General features: G+C 42.4%; 2 long non-coding RNA genes across 5 annotated transcripts in view; one reads left to right on the top strand and one right to left on the bottom strand.

The window, feature by feature from the left end:
* The window catches only part of LOC309636189, a 223388-nt gene that overhangs the window by 69306 nt on the left and 135528 nt on the right, over positions 1 to 18554 (bottom strand). For 2 of the 4 annotated variants that reach the window (XR_014249282.1, XR_014249283.1), the window contains exon 1: positions 9993 to 17384. This is a non-coding gene — a long non-coding RNA (uncharacterized lncRNA). Of the gene's footprint in view, positions 1 to 2203; positions 17385 to 18554 lie in introns of those variants that run through there. The other 2 variants (XR_014249279.1, XR_014249280.1) reach the window with 2 other exon arrangements.
* Positions 1 to 18554, top strand: part of LOC309636202 — a 372123-nt gene that overhangs the window by 299200 nt on the left and 54369 nt on the right. The gene's annotated exons all lie outside the window — the stretch shown is intronic.

Here is an 18554-nt window from a genome sequence, read left to right as displayed (position 1 = left end):
TTGATCTTTTCTATTATTTTCTTAGTCTTGATTTCATTTATTTCCACTCTTATCTTTATTGTTTGCTTCCCACTACTAACTTTAGGTTTTGTTTGTTATTCTTTTTCTAGTTCCTTTAGGTGTAATGTTAGATTTCTTGTTTGATATTTTTCTTTTTTCTTGATATAAGCCCATATTGCTATAAACTTCCTTCTTTAACTGCTTTTGCTGCATCCCATAGATTTTGGAAGGTAGTATTTCCATTTTCATTTGTCTCAAGATATTTTTTGATTTCCTCTTTGATTTCTTTGTTGACCCATTGGTTGTGTAGTAGCATGTTAGTCAGTCTTCACGTGTTTGTGCTTTTTAAAGTTTTTTCTGTAATTGATTTGTAGTTTCACACCATTGTGGCTGAAAAAGATGCTTGATATGATTTCAGTCTTTTTACATTTATTGAGACTTGTTTTGTAGCCAAACATGATCTATCCTGGAGAATGTCCCATGTACACTTGAAAAGAATGTGTATTCTGCTGTTTGGTGATGAAACATTCTATATATATCTGACCATCTGACCTAATGTGTCACTTAAAGCCAGTGTTTTCTTATTTATTTTCTGCCTGGATGATCTATCCATTGCTACAGGTGTGACTGGCCCTGGCTGCAACAGTTGTGGGTATGCTGGTGGGTGGATTTGGCCCCTTGGTGCAGGAACCGCTTGGGGCAGGGGGACACCAGTTCAGGCTAAGGCCACCCACCTGGTGTGGCAGGATGGGAGCCACTTTGGAGGGGCACCAGTAGGGGTGGGTAACTAGGGCAGGGTAGGTCTACAGGAGAACACCTGGTGGGAGGAGCAGTGCTAGCAAGGTAGATGGTGAACATCAGAAATGGTGAACATCAGAAATAGTGCCCACCAGTGCCAGGCCAGCTAGGTAGAGGGAGAATAAAAATAATGGTGCCTGCCAGTGCTTGAGTCTCCAGAGACGGTTCCAATAGATCCCTGCCCCTTCAGCATTCATCCTAAATTTAGTCAATGAATCTCCTTCTTGTATGACCCAGGCAAATTGCTGCCTCTGCCCTGGTACTCAGAATGAGTGAGTTTGTGTGCAAGCCCTTTAAGAGCAGAGTCTTGGTTTCCCACAGCCCTCTGGCTCTCCTGGATGTAAGCCCCATCTATCCAAAGCCAGATGTTATAGGGGTTTGTCTTCCCAGTGAAGGTCCCTAGGGCTGAGGTGCCCCCATGTGGGGCTTGAACCCTTCCCTCCTTAGGAAGGACCTCCACGTTTGTGATATCTCCTCTTGCTTATGAGTCACTGCACCAGGGGTGTGAGTCCTGACTGCATCTCTGTGCTTCCTACCTGCCACGATGTGTTTCTTCCTTTATATCCTTAGTCGTAGAAGAGCTGTTCTGCTAGTCTTCAGGTCGTTCTGAGAGAGAGTTGTTCTATTTGTAGTTGTAATTTTGGTGTCTCTGTGGGAGGAGATGAACTCAGGATCTTCCTACCCCACCATCTTGATCCCTCTCCATGATTCTATCAAGAGGTACTTTCAAACTATGATTATAAACTTTGGCTTCTATTCCATGTGCAGTTAGGAAGAAGCTGTCAGTGAAATGGATTGTTCCAATTCAGATTCTGCTGGTTTCAAGTAATAGTAATTCATAGGAACTAGCTCAAGGAAAGATGGTTTATTATCAGGCAAAAGAGGTGTTTTTTGGAAATCCAAAGGCAAAAACAGAATAACCAGGGCCTACAGGAACTGAGATTAAGTAGAAAGCTACTGCTACTGAGGATGTCCTCTCTCATGCTTTCTCCACTCTTTTGCCTCTTTCCTTTATTTACAAACCGCCTTCCTCTATTTATCCATATTATGCTTGTCCCATAATGGATGGCTCAAGTTACAAGTCCGGGTGACTTTTCAGCTCAGCTACTCAGAGCTTAGTGCCTTGGTTTCCAATTCCAACTTTCCTAGAATGAAGTCAAATAAGCTTCAGCTCATTTCCTTATGGGTAGAGCCCTTCACACAAAGCTTTGTCATGGAACTTGTAACAGGTTACCTAAGTCAGTTGTCCATTTTTGACCCAGGCAGCTATGGCTGGCAGGACGGTATCACATGGCACAACCATAGCTTTTGCCCCTCACTGGTTGTAAAAAATAATGCACAGAAAGCTATCTTATTAGTAATTTTTGTAGATATGTGAAAGCTTTGCCTTGTCAACTCCACACAGTTGTTTTTTGTAGATTTTTTTTTTGACAGGGACCATTTTTAAAGTCTTTATTGAATTTGTTAAAGTATGGCTTCTGTTTTATGTTTTGGTTTTTTTGGCCATGACGCATGTGGGGTCTTAGCTCTCCGACCAGGGGGCAAACCCACACCCCCTGCATTGGAAGGCAAAGTCTTAACCACTGGACTACTAGGGAAGTCCTTCCACACAGTTTTAATGAGGGTAAAGTGAGATAAACGTTTTGAAAAAATTTTGGTAAACTGTGAATGTTTATTAGTGGTTAGTAAATTTATTTTGCGCACTGTCAGACTGCTCTAAGTAATGTACCAATATAATCAAAAAATGTATTAAGGTCCACAAAAAGTCTAGAGAATAATGTAGAGAGAAAATTATTCCAATTATTTACCAGTCATATCTCCTAAAACCAGCTCTCTTGATGATCTTAAATACAGGTGGGTAAAGTGATACTTAACTTTCCAAACTCTAGTTGTAAGTAATTATTTAGATATACATTATGATCCTTCCAAAACTCTGTAACACCATTTGGGCAATACGATAAGAGGAGGAATATCTAAAATGTGATTTAGTAACTAGACTATACCCTTACAAAAGTAAGGATGAGAAGTCGATGTTGTTAAAAGGATACAGGTACTTTTTCTTTTGTTAATGAAAGATATAGCTTTCAACAAGTAGATGGCAGTTGCTATTATTCTGTTGAGGCAAGTGGTTCTAGGGATCAAACTACCTGTTCAGTATGAGGCATAACATCTGTTACAAGAACATTTCAAAGATTTGTTTTCTAATGATCTCCTCAAAGCAGAGAAACTGGGAACACAGTTTGTGTAACACACAACTGCTTGGATGTTCAGGGTGCTTGGAAAACTGAGGTAGGTACAAGCCTTGATAGGTATTGCTAGGTATGCTTACTTTACTTGGTTTGTTTGCTTGTTTGTTTGCTTGAGTCATCCCTTAAGATTCCAGCATGACCTAATAGAAGAAACCTTGTACAGGAAAACTCAGTTCAAATTTCCATGGCCTCTTATCTATGGGACCTTGATGAGATGACTGTCAACCTCTTCACTGTAACTCCTGGGAAGTTAAGCTAGCCTTTCCTATTGTCATGGCATTTAGGCCGAGGTCCAGAAGCTGGGAAACAAAGAATATGAAATGCTTATTCATATTAAAAACATAGTTCATCATCTACTTTAAGTATATATAAGAGGATATGCAAGGGAAGCAAGTTTTTCTGAAAAAGAGGGGAGTGGAAGAGTGTGCCTTTCCTCACATCACACCCAATGCTTGTAGAAGACAGTTTGCTTTCAAGAGGGAGATTAAACCCTCACCCCACCTTGAAGCTGTGGAAGCGGGGGGTCCCCAGTGCCGCTAAGAGGCTAGTGTCAGATGTGGGGGGAGAACCTTCATCTGATACGCATATCTCCTCCAAGACTTCCTGGTGACACTTCCCTGACCATTTAACATTGCAGTTCTCTTTCAGTGATCTCTCTCTCTCTGCGTTACTTCATTTTTCTCCATGGCATCCATCAATTATACAACTTATTAGTTCTTTAGTTAATTGTCTGTCTCAGTACTCTAGAATATAAATTCCATGCAGACGGGGGCCCTTACTGTGTTCATTGCTCTAATCTGAGCACCTTGAACAGTGCCGGGCAAGTGGTAGGGGCTCAATACATTCTTGAAGTGAATTAAATTGTGAGAACCTCCAAGAGTCCTTTGGAGTTTGGGTGATATAAGGAGCCTCTTTCAAGGGGACAAGCTAGTGGGAGAGGTCCTGAGGGGATGGGGGAGGGGCTAGAGCAGGCTGCAGGGGGTAATCAGGACAAGCATGTAGTCCGTGTGTGCACAGAAGGCAGCAACCGGTTTAGGTGGTCACAGAGGGGTCCCACCAAGAGGACAGACAGCCTGTGGAATGAGTGTGCGGTCAGACCAGGGGCCAAGGAGGAGTGGTCAGTGGCCAGGAGAAAGGACATCACGGAACCAGGAAACGACATAAAGTGGTGCCAGCATGGAGGACTCTCCAAGCCAGCACCTGCCCCAGTCATGGGCCCTGAGCCAGATTGCAAGTGCGTAGTCCGGTGAGACCTCCCTCTCCTCCTCTGGCTTCAACCTTGGAGGAAAGGGAGCTGGTTAGTGACAGGAAGGACAGTGGAACAGAAGGTGAGGACACAGTGAGGCTACTGAGCTCACCACCACCTTCCCACAGTAGGTGTCCAAGTTTGAGTCCAATGCAGGCTCATAGCAGGGAGTTTAAATCTATGGAGAGAACTATATTCAGTGTCCTGTGATAAACCATAATGGAAAAGAATATATATATATATATATATGAGTCACTTTGCTGTTGTACAGAAAAAATTAACACAACATTGTAAATCAACTATCCTTCAATAAAATTTTTTAAAAAAGAATATTGTAAATCTATTGAGAGAGTAATAGTTTGATGTTAGAAAACACTGGATTTGTAAAAAGCCTCCTCTAAATGAGAGTCTATGTGAGAATAACAAGAGAAAATGGGGAATCTGCTTGAGATTTTGTTGAAGTTTAATTCTAACGGGCTGGTTTAAAGGACAATGATGAGGGACAATTTTTTTTTCTTTCTATTTGTACTCTATTGAGTCAGCCCTTCCAATGAGCCTAGCATGTGTAGAATCAGCGAGGTAAGTGTGTACATTGCCCAGCACACTACCGGGCACACAGAAGACCCTCCGTACATGTCTGTGGTTGGTGTAATGTCATTCCATGCAGCCTGCAGAAGACACCCCCAACTGGGCTTCCAGCCTCATCCTCATTTCCCTATTCAGTATGCCTATTTCTACATTTACTTGTCTCTTCCGTGGAGATTTCTCTGGATCTCCATTCATTCATTCAAGGTAGAGACTATAGATTTGTCTTTCCTCACAGTCTCATGATTCCTAGTGATAATAATGATTGTCAAGATAGCCAAAATCACTGAGAACTTATTAAAATATCAAGCACCCTCCTAAGCACTTTGTGTGCCTTCTTTCATGTAATCCTCACCACAACCCTAAGAGGTCATTATCGACTGTGAAAATGAGGCTTTTCAGAGTCTCTGGAACTTGTCTGAAATCATTCAGCTGGTGTCATGGTGTTTGAACACAGTACTAAACAACAAGCAAAGGAATTTCGCCGGGGCCACCCCACATCCTGACAGGTGACCCTACACCCTGTTGGAACAGGTGTTCATCCCCTACTGCACATCTTGTCCAAAGATTCTTTTTTGTTGTGAAATCGGGAGGGCTAATTCAGTTCCCTTCACAGAAAGTATACTTTGTAATCGTATCACATGTCTGCAAGATGAAAAGCAGCTTTCTTGGTCCAGCAGGTAAAATCAATGCTTCAAATAAAAATCCTTGAGCCTCAATTATTGAATGCAATGGTCCAAACAAACTCTGTTTGTCCAGGCAAAAATATTGCCAAGAGTCTCTTTGTCTGTTTCTAATTAAGCATATCTCCAGATCCTCTGCCCTGTTCATCCCACTTGGATGTGTGCTTACGTAATGAATCAGCAGGTACCATGCAGTTGCTTTTGCTTTGTCTTTAAACTCTCCATGGTCTTATGTTCCCAGAGGCAGACCAGGGCCCTGGGACTGATGGCCACCAGGTTGATAACTCCTAGAAGTGATCTGATTATGTGATTTAGCTGTGGGTAAATGCAGGGCTTGCTAGAGCTCTACGTACCTCAGGTATTTTGTTGTATGTTTCCCTCTTTCGACATACTTTCGACATATTGGGCATTTTCCCAATTAGTGCCGTCTGAATTAATGAGGGGCTAGTTAAGGGCATATACTTGCCCAGAGAATGAGAAAGGACTTCTGGAGAAATATTTTTATGGCTCTAACCAGGGTGGTAGCTTTCTTGCTTGGAGTGCCGCATTCTACCCAGCTGATAAAAAGATTCTGTTATGACTGTGCCAGTTGTGGGTTTGCTGAATTTTATTAGCTCTTCATTTGTAAATGATTCCCTGGAACACAGGTGCACTAATATATATAAAAGGCACATCCTCTGGGAGAATATGAATATCAATTCATATTTTTATTTGCTTATTATTTATGGATCTGCTCACATTGTTAGGAAGATGCTGGGACCACAGTCTGACTTGAATCTGCCAGTGTATGGGACTGTATTTTTCAAATTCTTCCTTTGGCCCAGAGCATGGAGATTAGATTGGATTTCATGAACTAGTGCTACTCATTCCTCCCTACCTGAAATCAGAATACTCATAAGGCAGCAGAAGAGGCCTGGCAATATGTCTCCATAGTTTTGGCTGCAAAATGGAGATGGGATGATGTAGCCTTCGCTTCGCCTTGGCTTTTGCACAGACCGCCATGGTGATTAGGAAGAGAAAACTGCGAATCCTCTGGAAATGACCTGGGCTATGTTTCCTATCCCCCGAGTGATTGTGTTCAGAACACGAGTACGTTTCAGGGAAAACACATGGGGAATGGGTCTCTGGCTTTCGTCAAACATCACATCCTAATCCCTTTGAAAATTCCTTTAGATCTACTGTTCCGAATATTTCATGGTTGTATATATTTCATTAATTTACACCACCTCTCTGGCATCATTCTTAATGCATTCGTGATATTTATTCTGTTAGGTAACTTGGTTAACGATGTATGGTCATCCGCTGTTTGTTGAGGAAGAAACTGTGACTCAGGGTGTGCAAACTGCTTTAGCAAAGTCATCCACTAGCAAACTGGCAGAGCTAGGATTACAATCTACATTTGTGCTTCTAAGTCTTATCGTGGACTTATCAACTGTCAAACCCCAGACAGGTTTCTGAATCTCTGAGCCTCAGTTTTTTCATCTGTCCAAATGGGGAAGTAATACTTGTGCTGTTTATTTTCCTGGGAAGACACAGAAAGCAGTTGAAATGATATATGTGTACGCTCCATGGTGCTATAGATGTGGGAGGTGTTACTAGAATGGAAGCATCAAAGGCACACATAAACCCCAGGCAGCGTAGATTCCAGAATCTTTATGACTGACCAAAGCAGGTTCAACAACAGGATAACTAAATATTATGTCTCCTTCCACATAGGGTCCTGCTTATATCCTAGCCAAAATAAAATGTTTTCCTTGCATAGCATAGGGATTAAAAATTTTAAGGTTAACGTTGCTGATTTTGTTGGTGACCTTCTGACTGATTTTCTCCAGGGGTCTTTCTTTCCACGTATACAAACAGAGGTCTTTTAGTATTCCATTTGTGCCAATAGACCAATTTCTCCTTTAATTTTTGTAACAAAAGGTAAAATTAAAGTATTATCCATATCCACAACACAGGTTAGGGATACTTTAACACCACCCTCCCCAAGCCAAAAAAATAATAATAATGTCATAAGCAGCTGGTGATTTTCAGACTATTATCATGCAGAAGAGCACTGTTTCTGCCCATCCCCCACTCCATCAGAATCCATAAGACATGAGCGGACTGCATAATTCCCTGCTTAACTCTATCACTTCTCTAATCACATTTCCCTTTAACACGTTCATCAGGACACCGCGCAGAGCTCTGGGTATTTCTGTGGCCTTTGATTTGCACATTAAACTTTCCAGCTTTTGAATTTTTGAAATAAGTTGTAATGCTGGAGGAAGGATTAAGGAGGAGGAGGAGGCATGGCTTCATGCACACACCCTTCGCTAGATTTCTGCATCTGTTTGCTGCTGTCTGTAGCCCCTTCAAGCTTGTAACTGGTAACGGTAAACACCCTTGATGAGAGCCTAGTGTAGGCACGAGAGGCATCTGAGGACAGCCCACTGCCTGGGAGAGAACGGGATACATCCCTGGAACAACTTTCTCCCCCTACTGGTCCTGCTACCCTTAGTCTGTGTTGGCCTTGGGGTGTCACCGTCACATGACTTATTAAGAAACAACTAAATGCAACCAAGAAAATGGATAATGAAAAAGGAAGCTGTAATTTTAATGTAGGAGAAATTTTAGAATAATAGTATATTTTAAAAAATTATGCCAGTCAATTTTAAAATTAAGATGAAGTGGAAAATTTCCTAAAAGAAATGAACTACCAGCTAAGTTAGAAAAAAATTAGACAACCTGAGTAGACCTATAAATATTAGGAAAATTTATATGGAGAGTGACTCCAAAGCTTATCTCCAGCATTTGTAGGCAGTGCCCTATTCAAAGAGCTTGGGCACAAAACAACGTACATAGTGTGGTCTCTATTCTGCAAGGAACTGATGTCCCAGGAGACAGGGTAGATGGTATACGTGTCCTGACATGAAAGGTGCAACGTTAGTTGGAACCGTCTCCTCGTAAACCTGGGAATGAGTATCAGCATTGCTAATAACTGCAGCAGTAATGACTGTTAAGATCATAGTGGGCATCAATTATTGAGCACTTGATCATGATTTGGGCACTTTGCATACATTATCTTATTTCATTTATTACACACATTAAGCCTATGAAAAAGGTAATTTTATAGACGGAGAACTGATGCTGAAAGAGATGAAGGAATTTGCCTAAAGTCATCTCGCTAATGATTAAAAGATCTAGATCTAACCCCAACTTAGAGTTTGGGCTGGATGATCAGATTTAGGAGCTATGTTCTCTTCAAGACCCAAGAAGGCAGAGCAGAATATGCCACACAAAAGCTTTGATTTAGAGCAGCTGAAAGGAAGTGCATTTAATCAGTTTTTGTGACTGAGAAATTTTTCTGTTAATTTCACTGAGGATTGTTACATATCATATTGCTCTTACACCTGGAATGTAATTTCATTTAAATGTGATTACAATGATATTTTGCACAGGGCACGAGTAAAACTGTGCTTTTTTTCTCCCTCCAGTGTCAATTAACATAGACTTTATTGCTTTCCTCCAGGTTTCTGTAACTAGGCTCTTACAGTGCCTCATCACCCGGATTATACAATCCTAAAGGCTTGAGATAGCACCTATCTGTTTTGACTCAGTAACACTGTTTCATTCTTTCATTATTACTGTGTGTCTCAGAAATACACTGGTTGTATTTCAGTGACTGCCACCAAGCCTGGCATACAGTAGGTGTACAGTAAATGTGGAATGAGGCATACAGTAGGTATACAGTAAATGTGGAATGAATGTACTCAGTGCCTCACATGATGCTGAGCTCAGTAAATACCAGTTGACATGTCTTCTCATGACTGAAAGAGACTGAAGTCCCAAAGACATGATTTTTCCCCAAGAGGGCTATCTGTCTGTCTCTGTTGCCATCACCTAGTTTGATTTCTCCAAAGACAGAGCCGTCTGTAAGAGTACAGATACGTGCCACCATTGTGATAGAAGGAGTGGGAAAATTGACTGGGGAGGAATCCTGATAAGAAATGAGGTTCAGTGCTGCCCATGAAGGCAAAAGAGAGCAAGGAGAGAGTGTTGATTGTTTTCAGCATTTTGTAGCATTTCTTTATGGTTTTGCATCCCATAGGATTGTGAACTCCTTAAAGATAGGGATCATGCATCAAGCACAACACGTTGCTGTAAGGATATACTAAGTAAATGTTTGTTCAACTGACATGAGAATATCCACCCAATAATTTCTGAGCACCCACTCTGGACTGGCCTGGTCTCTCTGCCATGGTCACTGCCACCAGGGAAGTCATTGCCCAGAAAGGAGCTAATTGGCTTCTGTGTATGGGAATTGACTGCAAATATTGAAAGACAGAAGAAATTTTAGATGGAACCAAGATTTGAACCAAATGTTTTAAAATCAAAGGTGGTAGGGAAGTTTTGGAAAATAGGTCAAATAAGGACGCTAAGATGACATACCTCCTGCAGTTTGGAATGAAAAGTCTGCCATGGCCTTGAGTCTTCTGCCCTCCTCGTCTTCTCCTGTCCGGTTGTCTCCCTTTTCTTCCCTCCAGGGCACTCCAGGAGGCTAATGGGTTGATAAACATTTTGAGCTTCTTGGAAAAAGAATCTCAGCATTTTTAAATGCCTTTTTTTTTTTTTTCATTCAAAGAGCATGACAAAATTGCAAATGAGCCCATAAAAGCATCAAAATGAGATGCAAAAATAAAATAGGAGAAAAGGATGGAAGGCTCAAGAAACAAAGAGTTAGAAACCATGTCTTCAGCAGAAGGGCCACTTCTTTAAAACAAAACTGGAGGGGATGGTGGGAATGTAAATTGATACAGCCACTATGGAGAACAGTATGGAGGTTCCTTAAAAAACTAAAAATAGAACTACCATACATACCCAGCAATCCCACTACTGGGCATATACCAAGAAAACCATAATTCAAAAAGAGTCATTCACCACAATGTTCACTGCAGCTCTATTTACAATAGCCAGGACATGGAAGCAAACTAAGTGTCCGTCAACAGATGAATGGATAAAGAAGATGTGCCACATATATACAATGGAATATTACTCAGCCATAAAAAGAAACGAAATTGAGTTATTTGTAGTGAGATGGAGGGACCTAGAGTCTGTCATACAGAGTGAAGTAAGTCAGAAAGAGAAAAACAAATACTGTATGCTAACACATATCTATGGAATCTAAAAAAAAAAAAAAAAATGGTTCCGATGAACCTAGGGGCAGGACAGGAATAAAGATGCAGACGTAGAGAATGGACTTGAGGACACGGGGAGGGGGAAGGGTAAGCTGGGACGAAGTGAGAGAGTGGCATGGACATATATACACTACCAAATGTAAAATAGATAGCTAGTGGGAAGCAGCTGCATAGCACAGGGAGATCAGCTCGCTGCTTTGTGACCACCTAGAGGGGTGGGATAGGGAGGATGGGAGGGAGACGCAAGAGGGAGGGAATATGGGGATGTACGTATAAGTATAGCTGATTCACTTCATTATAAAGCAGGAAGTAACACACCATTGTAAAGCAATTATACTCCAATAAAGATGTTAAAACAAAAACAAAACTGGAGGGGAGTGATAAGTGTGGAAGACCACTGTGCTGTGGTCCTGAGTCCCTTACAAGATAAAGTTTATTTGTTTCACTCTGTAGAGTACTCTTCCAACCCAGACTCCCTCTCCAGGCACACACAGGCACATCACCCTAACCCAGGCCAGATGAAAACCTTTAAAGACCCTAAATACAACAAAGATGCCTGTGCATGGCCGTGTGATACAGAAATTAAAAACAGTACTCAGTGACAAAATATTTTTTAAATGTAATTTTTCGGAATTTCACTAAATGTATACTTAAGCCAATATTAAGATATCTTTTTTCTAGCCTTTCTTAACTTTTGCTGTTTTTAGTACTCCTGCTTTTCTGATACCTAAGCACATGTTCAGTTTGCCCGTTGAGTATCCCTCCACTGATATTTTCTCTTTTGTGTTCTGCACCCTATTTTCCTACTTTACTTACAAAGGCATCCATGCAAATCACCTCCGTTCCTTTATTTACTGATGGGTTCATCTCATTTCTCTCTCCCACATTTTATTTCACTCTATTTCAAAAGACAGATGAACTTGGCGCCCTGTGAGTCAGGTTATTGCCTTATTTGAAAGATATGTTTTACACCTCCAATCTATAAGCCTTCTCAACTACAAAGATAAATCTCTTTCAGTCGGGTTTTTCTTTTTATCCTTGGAGAATCCTTGGAGCACACATAGAATCAATTTCCTTTTCTTGAGTTCATGTGCACGTATGTGACTGAAACAGATGTAATTTTAGATAAACACCATCTAATGAAATTCTATGCCATTAGGAATAATGCCAAGGACTGGTTCTACACTAGTAGATTTTAAAATGTTAAAAATCCAAATCCTGTTGATAGAAAAAAGACTAATACAACCTGAAGGAGGTTCTGGTCAGTTGGAGAAGTGGCAGCTGTTCTACTTCAGCTCCACTGCCCACAAGGGTGTTGCCTTCTCTGACTCAAGGGGTTAGCTTTTCTGAAATAAAGTGAAGTCTTTGGCTACTTTTTCCCAAAAGTATCCCCATTTTCTCAATGTGGCCAAGGGGAGCTTGTATGAACTCAGTGGCCTGCTGAGATGAAAGCCCTTTTCATTCCTACTGAAAATTAAAAATGCTGTTATGTTAGTCCAGGTCCTCTAAGAAGCAGAGGCCAGGACAAAATTAACTGTGTGTGGACTGTTAGGAGAAATATTTGTGTGAAAGAAAGTTAGTAGGGAGCTGGAGAATGTCAAAGAGCCGTCAGACTGCTATACAAATATGAGCCCTAGTGAAGGAGAGAGGAAGACGAGGTTGGATGAAGATGTCCTAGACAGTCCTGTAGTCTAAGGCAAGTTTGACAAAGCCATGAAGGAGTCCTTGAGCCAACGCTGGCAAACAAAGAAGGCTCCCTGTCTCCCGCAGGACAGAGTCTGCCTTAGTATCCCCTCACCCCGCCATCAGTCTTCGGCATGGCCTTGGCACAAATGCTGCAATGAGTTTCAAAGTGAAGCATCTGAGGTCTGCTCAGAGATGACACTCCCTGTAGGAGGAGGTGCATTAGATATACTCGACCTCTACAGTCCTTCCCTTGTCCCTCAAAGTTGTGCTTCTCCATAAAGTCTCAGGGAGCAACTCCTCCGTGGTTTCATGGGCCTTTCTTCCTAAGGAAACTCAGAAGGAGGTTAGTGGGATGAACTATAGCCCCCACGGCTGCTGTGGACCTTGGGGCTGCAGTCGGTACTCACCCTCTCCCTTGCCTACTACTCTTCCTAAACTCCTCTCATCCTGATCTACAACCCCAGCAGGTGACCGAGGCTTATCTGGTGGTATGATCCAGACCATTATACCTGAACCACCTGAAAACTTGATACTCATATTCTTGTCAATCTAGGGACGTAGCACATCTTTGTCCACAGTTACCGGGTAATGCCAGGAGAGGCCCATGTAGATTACCTGGGTTCCTTATATATCCTCCCTGCCTCCTCTGTGTAAAAACAGCCCTCCATCCTCCTGCTGCTAAGTATCGGTTACTCCTGACGGTGTGGTGTCTCTTCTTTTTATGCCCTGGCTCCTGAGCACGAATAGTCTAAAGTGCGCTGGTGGCAGCCAGAATTTGTAGTTCAGTGGCACCTTTGCTGTGCCCCTTTCTGGAGTGTGCCCCCTTATGGGGCTAGGACCTACAATCCTGCAGTGCCCATGGTGCACATTGTGGCGATCGATATATGTAGGGCCACTTCTGCTTCCATCTCTCGGTTCCTGAGTCCATGTGTCCTTTCTATTGGAGACAGTGCCATAAAAAAGTCTCTGATCTAATAAATGTACTGTATCCTGAAGGACATATCCCATCCCTTCAGAATGCTTCCTCTGAGCTGGCATTCCAGTTGTACCTCCTAAAAATCTGCCCCACTGTTGGTGGTGTATCACGTGTTCAGTGGATCCAAGAGTAACAGATCTGTTCCTGCATCTCCTTCCGTGTAAAATATGTGCCCTGGTCAGATGCTATGCTATTGTGGATTCTACTCCCCAAGCCCTGGACAGTGGTGCTGGCTAAGGCTGTGCAAGCAGGAAAGGCAAACCCATGCCTGGAAAAGATCTCTAGCCCTGTGATGGTGAATCACTGACACTTGCATCTTCCATACAGGTGATGAAGCCCTCTTTAGTACCAAAGATGCCCTCTGGTTCTCATGTCGGCTATTAATTGCCTGTCAGCAACTCTCCATGTCTCATTATCTTTATTCAGGGCATCAATACAATTTAGCAGTAACCAGCCAACTCCTGTGTCTTTGAAAGCATTTTTCTCTCCATATTCCAAATGCCTGCGCCACCACACCCGCCCCCGCATTTCCCTCTGGGACATTTTCCCAGCTCATCACAGGTGAAATATTTAGCACTTGTACCATCCTTGTGCCAAGATCTATCCATGCCCCACCTACCAATCAGGACAGCATCCTCCTGGCCTGCTGGGTGGAGGGTGAGCCAGTACCAAATCCCATTTTGATGCTCGTATTCTCAGACCATTCTTAGTGCCACTTGTGTTAGTGTGGGTCCCCTGAGAAGCAGATGCCAAGACGGGATTAAACATGCAAGGATTTTGCTAAGGGAAAGAGAGGTAGAAAATAAGGGAGGAGTTGGAGAGGACTGGGAGAGCCCTCAGACCCCTGTTCAAAATAAATCTGGATGTAGGTAAGGAGAGACTTTATTCAGTAGGAAGAAGGCTCCAATCATGAGATCTGCAAGGACTTGTCTTTTACAGGGAGAAGCAAACAAGGCTAGAAAGGCAGGGTATGGGAGAGTGGGATGAATGAACGCTTAATGGGATAGCTGATCAGGGAATGTTCTTCCCTGAGGTCAGCAGATTCTCGGGAGGGGCAGTTAAGGAGAAGTTGTTCTGTTTCCCAGTGCTCAAGGGTGGGCCAGATTTTAGGAGCCTGTGGGAAAGAGAGAAGCCTCATAATGCTGGGTCGAGTTAAGGTAGCAGGCGTGATATCCAGATTGGTTAGTGAGGACAAGCAGTTCAGCTAATCATCTGTGAAACAAAGAACAGGATTTGGGGAGTCCGTGTCTGGTCTTATCATCAGTAAACAAGGGTCATCCGTGAGTCTTGTCTAAGTCATAGGGGAAGGGTTACTCTTTGCAGTAAGCTCTTTCCTGGAACACAAAATGGTGGGGAGTAGATTTTTTCACAACTGCTGGTTTCCAGGAGCACAGGGCTCAGGTGAAGTTCAGCATTGTCACTGCGACGCAAGTCTGACCCTGAGTGAAGGAGAGGGGGTAGGGGGGAAGTCTCCTAGATTGCATGCAGACTAAGGAAGTTTCAGCAAAGCCATCAGGGAGTCCTTGAGTCAAAACTGGCCAACCGTGGCGTCTCTGCATGTTTTCCAGGAATGGGTCTGCCCTTGTATTCCGCCCACAGCTCTGCTATCGGCAGGGAGGAGCCTGTGAGAGGTGTGACACGTGGAGATGGATTTCAAACGCAGCAGCTGGGGCTCTTGATCAATTACGCTTCCTATAAAAGAAGGTCTGCCAGGTGCACACTCCTGGCTGCAGAGCTGGGATGCCGGCTGCTATTTTATAGACACATTTATGAGCCTGGCTTTGCTAAGCCTTCTTTAGAGATGCCTCACCCTCAGTCTGGCCAGATATCTCTGGCAAATGGGAAACAGTGAGCTCCTGGTGGACAGACACAGTCTTCCTTAACACTCGTAAGGCTCTTCATCCACAGGAACGATTTGCCATGTACTTCTGCTTCTTCCATAACAATTGAAGTCACTTAGACAATGCTGGAGAATAATGAATCACCACCAGCATAAATACATTACAAATGAACAATGCTTTGCAGCGAAGGTCGTTCAACTACCGCACATAGAAGTACACTTTAAATACCTTACAATTTTATTTGTCAATTATACCTCAATAAAGGTGAAAAAACCCAAAATTCCAGGAAGCCCCGTGGGACATCTAGTTTACTGTTCCACTGCAAAATAAAATACAGCTGCTGCTCATAAGCTAAATCTGGCTCTTCACCTACATCTGAAAATAATGTTTCCTTGGAACACACCCACACGCATTCATTTTCGTATTGTCCACAGTTGCTTTTGCACTACAGTGGCAGAACTGAGTAACTGAGATAGCTATTGTAAGGCCTGCAAAGCCTAAAACATTTAGTGTCTGGCCCTTCACAGGAAATATCCGCCTGTCCTTGCTTTAGAGCAAGATTACAAAGAAATATAAGACCTTCTAATATTCCAACCATGCTTTCTTATTTTCAAAGTGTGTTTACATGTATTATTTAATTCTCGTAATGATTATGAACCACTTTGTATAACTTGACACTTTTTCATGAATCTTTAATGTTGGTGTTTCATCAAGTCCCACTTTTCCCTCCCATTCATCAGGAGCTCTGCCTAAGTCTGAAAGGTGCTTCAGGAAATAGGTATAAAACTGGTATTTTGGGGAGCCTCATTGTATAAAGCCTTAGCCACCAGGTTCTGGTTAAGGTGTACTGTTTATTTTTTCACTATACTTGTTATCTTAATTTTGGCTCCCTTAAAAGCATATCCTAAGACAAGGATTTGGGTGTGAGCAGCTGAATGGAGAGGTGATCCCAGCAAGCACTGGGAGAGAGCTGGAAAGTGAATCAGAAAAGGTAATAAAGCTAATAAAAGCTGTGATAATGAGCAGTTACCACTTGGTAATGGGGGCTAAGTCCTGCTCCTTTGGAAGACTGTCCCACTGAGGGATAAGGAGCCCGAGATATTATTTATCCTCTACATTCTGTCCCTTGTCATTTGTGAATGGTCCCTGAGAACTTTAACTCCCTTTCTACAGGCAGAAAAAGCCTTCAGGCAGAGTAACACTGGTGCGTGAATTAGGAAGCCATCAGTCTGTGTAGGAATGGTCCATCAAAGCCGCAGCTGACATTTGGGGTGGGCCAACAGGAAAGATACTGCACTGGCTTTTGGCATTACTAATTAGTTTCTTGAGAATCTCTGCTAACTTCCGAGCATCTCCCTATAAAAAGAGAAAACTTCATGATGTAGCTTCATATTGCTTTTGCCTTTTAAAAATATATGTTATTTTTCCAATTGGCGTTCTCCTTGTAGTCAACTTTCAACTAATTCTAAACCTCTGTCTCTCATCAGAGCCTTAGAATTGTAGCATCATAGAATTTCAAAGCTAAAAAGGACTTTCCAGTTTTATTATTTTTTCATTAGCAGATGCAGCTAACCTAAAGTTTTACAGCTTCCTTTTTTTTTGTCACAGAAACCCCACTTACAAAGGGAAATTGACTTAAAATTTGGAATACATAAGAGTAGAATAAAGTCCACTCTTGAAGCAGACCTATAAAGTGACTGCATTATGTGGTCACAGGTCCTATCGTCCGCCTTGTTCTGGGTATGGAGCTGTAAGTCATTCAGGGGATTTCACTGTCTGATCAGAGGAAAGAGAAAGGGAGAGAGTGGGCAAGAAAATACCTTCCCAGTGATTTTTTTTTTTAATTAATTAATTTATTTATTTATTTATGGCTGTGTTGGGTCTTCGTTTCTGTGCGAGGGCTTTCTCTAGTTGTGGCAAGCGGGGGCCACTCTTCATTGCGGTGCGCGGGCCTCTCACTATCGCGGCCTCTCTTGTTGCGGAGCACAGGCTCCAGACGCGCAGGCTCAGTAGTTGTGGCTCACGGGCCTAGTTGCTCCGCGGCATGTGGGATCTTCCCAGACCGGGGCTCGAACCCGTGTCCGCTGCATTGGCAGGCAGATTCTCAACCACTGCACCACCAGGGAAGCCCCCTTCCCAGTGATTTTAACATCAGGATATGGACGTTTCTTGACCCATACATATAGAGAGTCCTGGCAACTTCCTCACACTGAAACAAGGAATTAGATGTCCAGTGATGCCTGGTGGTATATCGGCCATGGCTGTCAGAGCTCATGATTTGGCAGAAAGGAGATCTATATTCTGTTCTGCAAGGCAGCCTAACTGGTCCCTTTGGCCAGCCTGCAACCAAGCTGAGTCAGTAGATTGAGAAAAGCACACCTCCTTGCAAAGTCAGATGCCCCATTGGCTTCATTTATCTCCCAAAGGAGAAAAGTGGTAATTTACATGGCGGATTTTCTTGTCTTATATGTGTTCCTGTAACATCAGGGAGTTTAGATTCCAAGAGGATTGCTACAGAGTGCAGGCTCTGAAGATCTGAGGTTCAATTTTGTCTCATTTAAGAAGCCCAGAATCCACTTAGTAGATGAAATCAATAAAAAGGGAGGTGTTTTCAGCTCTCAGGTTTAAGGGAAGTAGGGGACATAATTCATAGTTCTGTTTTCAGGAGATTTTTCCTTTTATGTACATTGAAAAACAGAGCACATTTTTTTTTTTTTTGTGGCTGCAGAAATTGGATCCATGTTCCTTTAGATAAATGACAAATTATTTCTGGGTCTTTTTTCCTGCCTGCATTATCATGTACAGCTCCATGAGCACAGCTTTTGGATCAACCAGTGACTGAGAGTCGCCATTTAGAATGGGAAGTGAAATTCCTAAATAGTCACCACATTGACTTTTTAAAATAGAATCTGCTACTTATTTTTTGTAAGCTATATGCAGTATATGGTTACACTTATATTAGATACATGATAGATAGATAGATAGATAGATAAAACCTAGGGGACACTATTCTGTTCCCAAGTTATTGATGAAATAAATAACTGAGACACGGAGCAATTAAGTAATTTGTGTGAGGTCACATGACAATCTGGTTGAGCAGCTGGGAGGGGAATCAGAGTCCCTGCTCTTAACCACTACCCCACATGGCCCTTTGTCTGTTAGAAAACTATAAAGGCAACACACAAGGCTATATTACATACCATCAACATTTATAATCTATCTATCATCCAGTCAGAGCAGAAATTACCTACCTTTATAAATTAGTAAAGTAAGAATCATAATGGCTTCAGTCGGCCTCCCAATTCCCCTTGAC

Source organism: Balaenoptera borealis, assembly GCF_965194805.1.
Source record: "Balaenoptera borealis genome assembly, chromosome: 10".
Taxonomy (NCBI): Eukaryota; Metazoa; Chordata; class Mammalia; order Artiodactyla; family Balaenopteridae; genus Balaenoptera; species Balaenoptera borealis.
The sequence above is the reverse complement of the archived record's forward strand: the minus strand, read 5'-3'. Positions and strand labels throughout refer to the sequence as shown.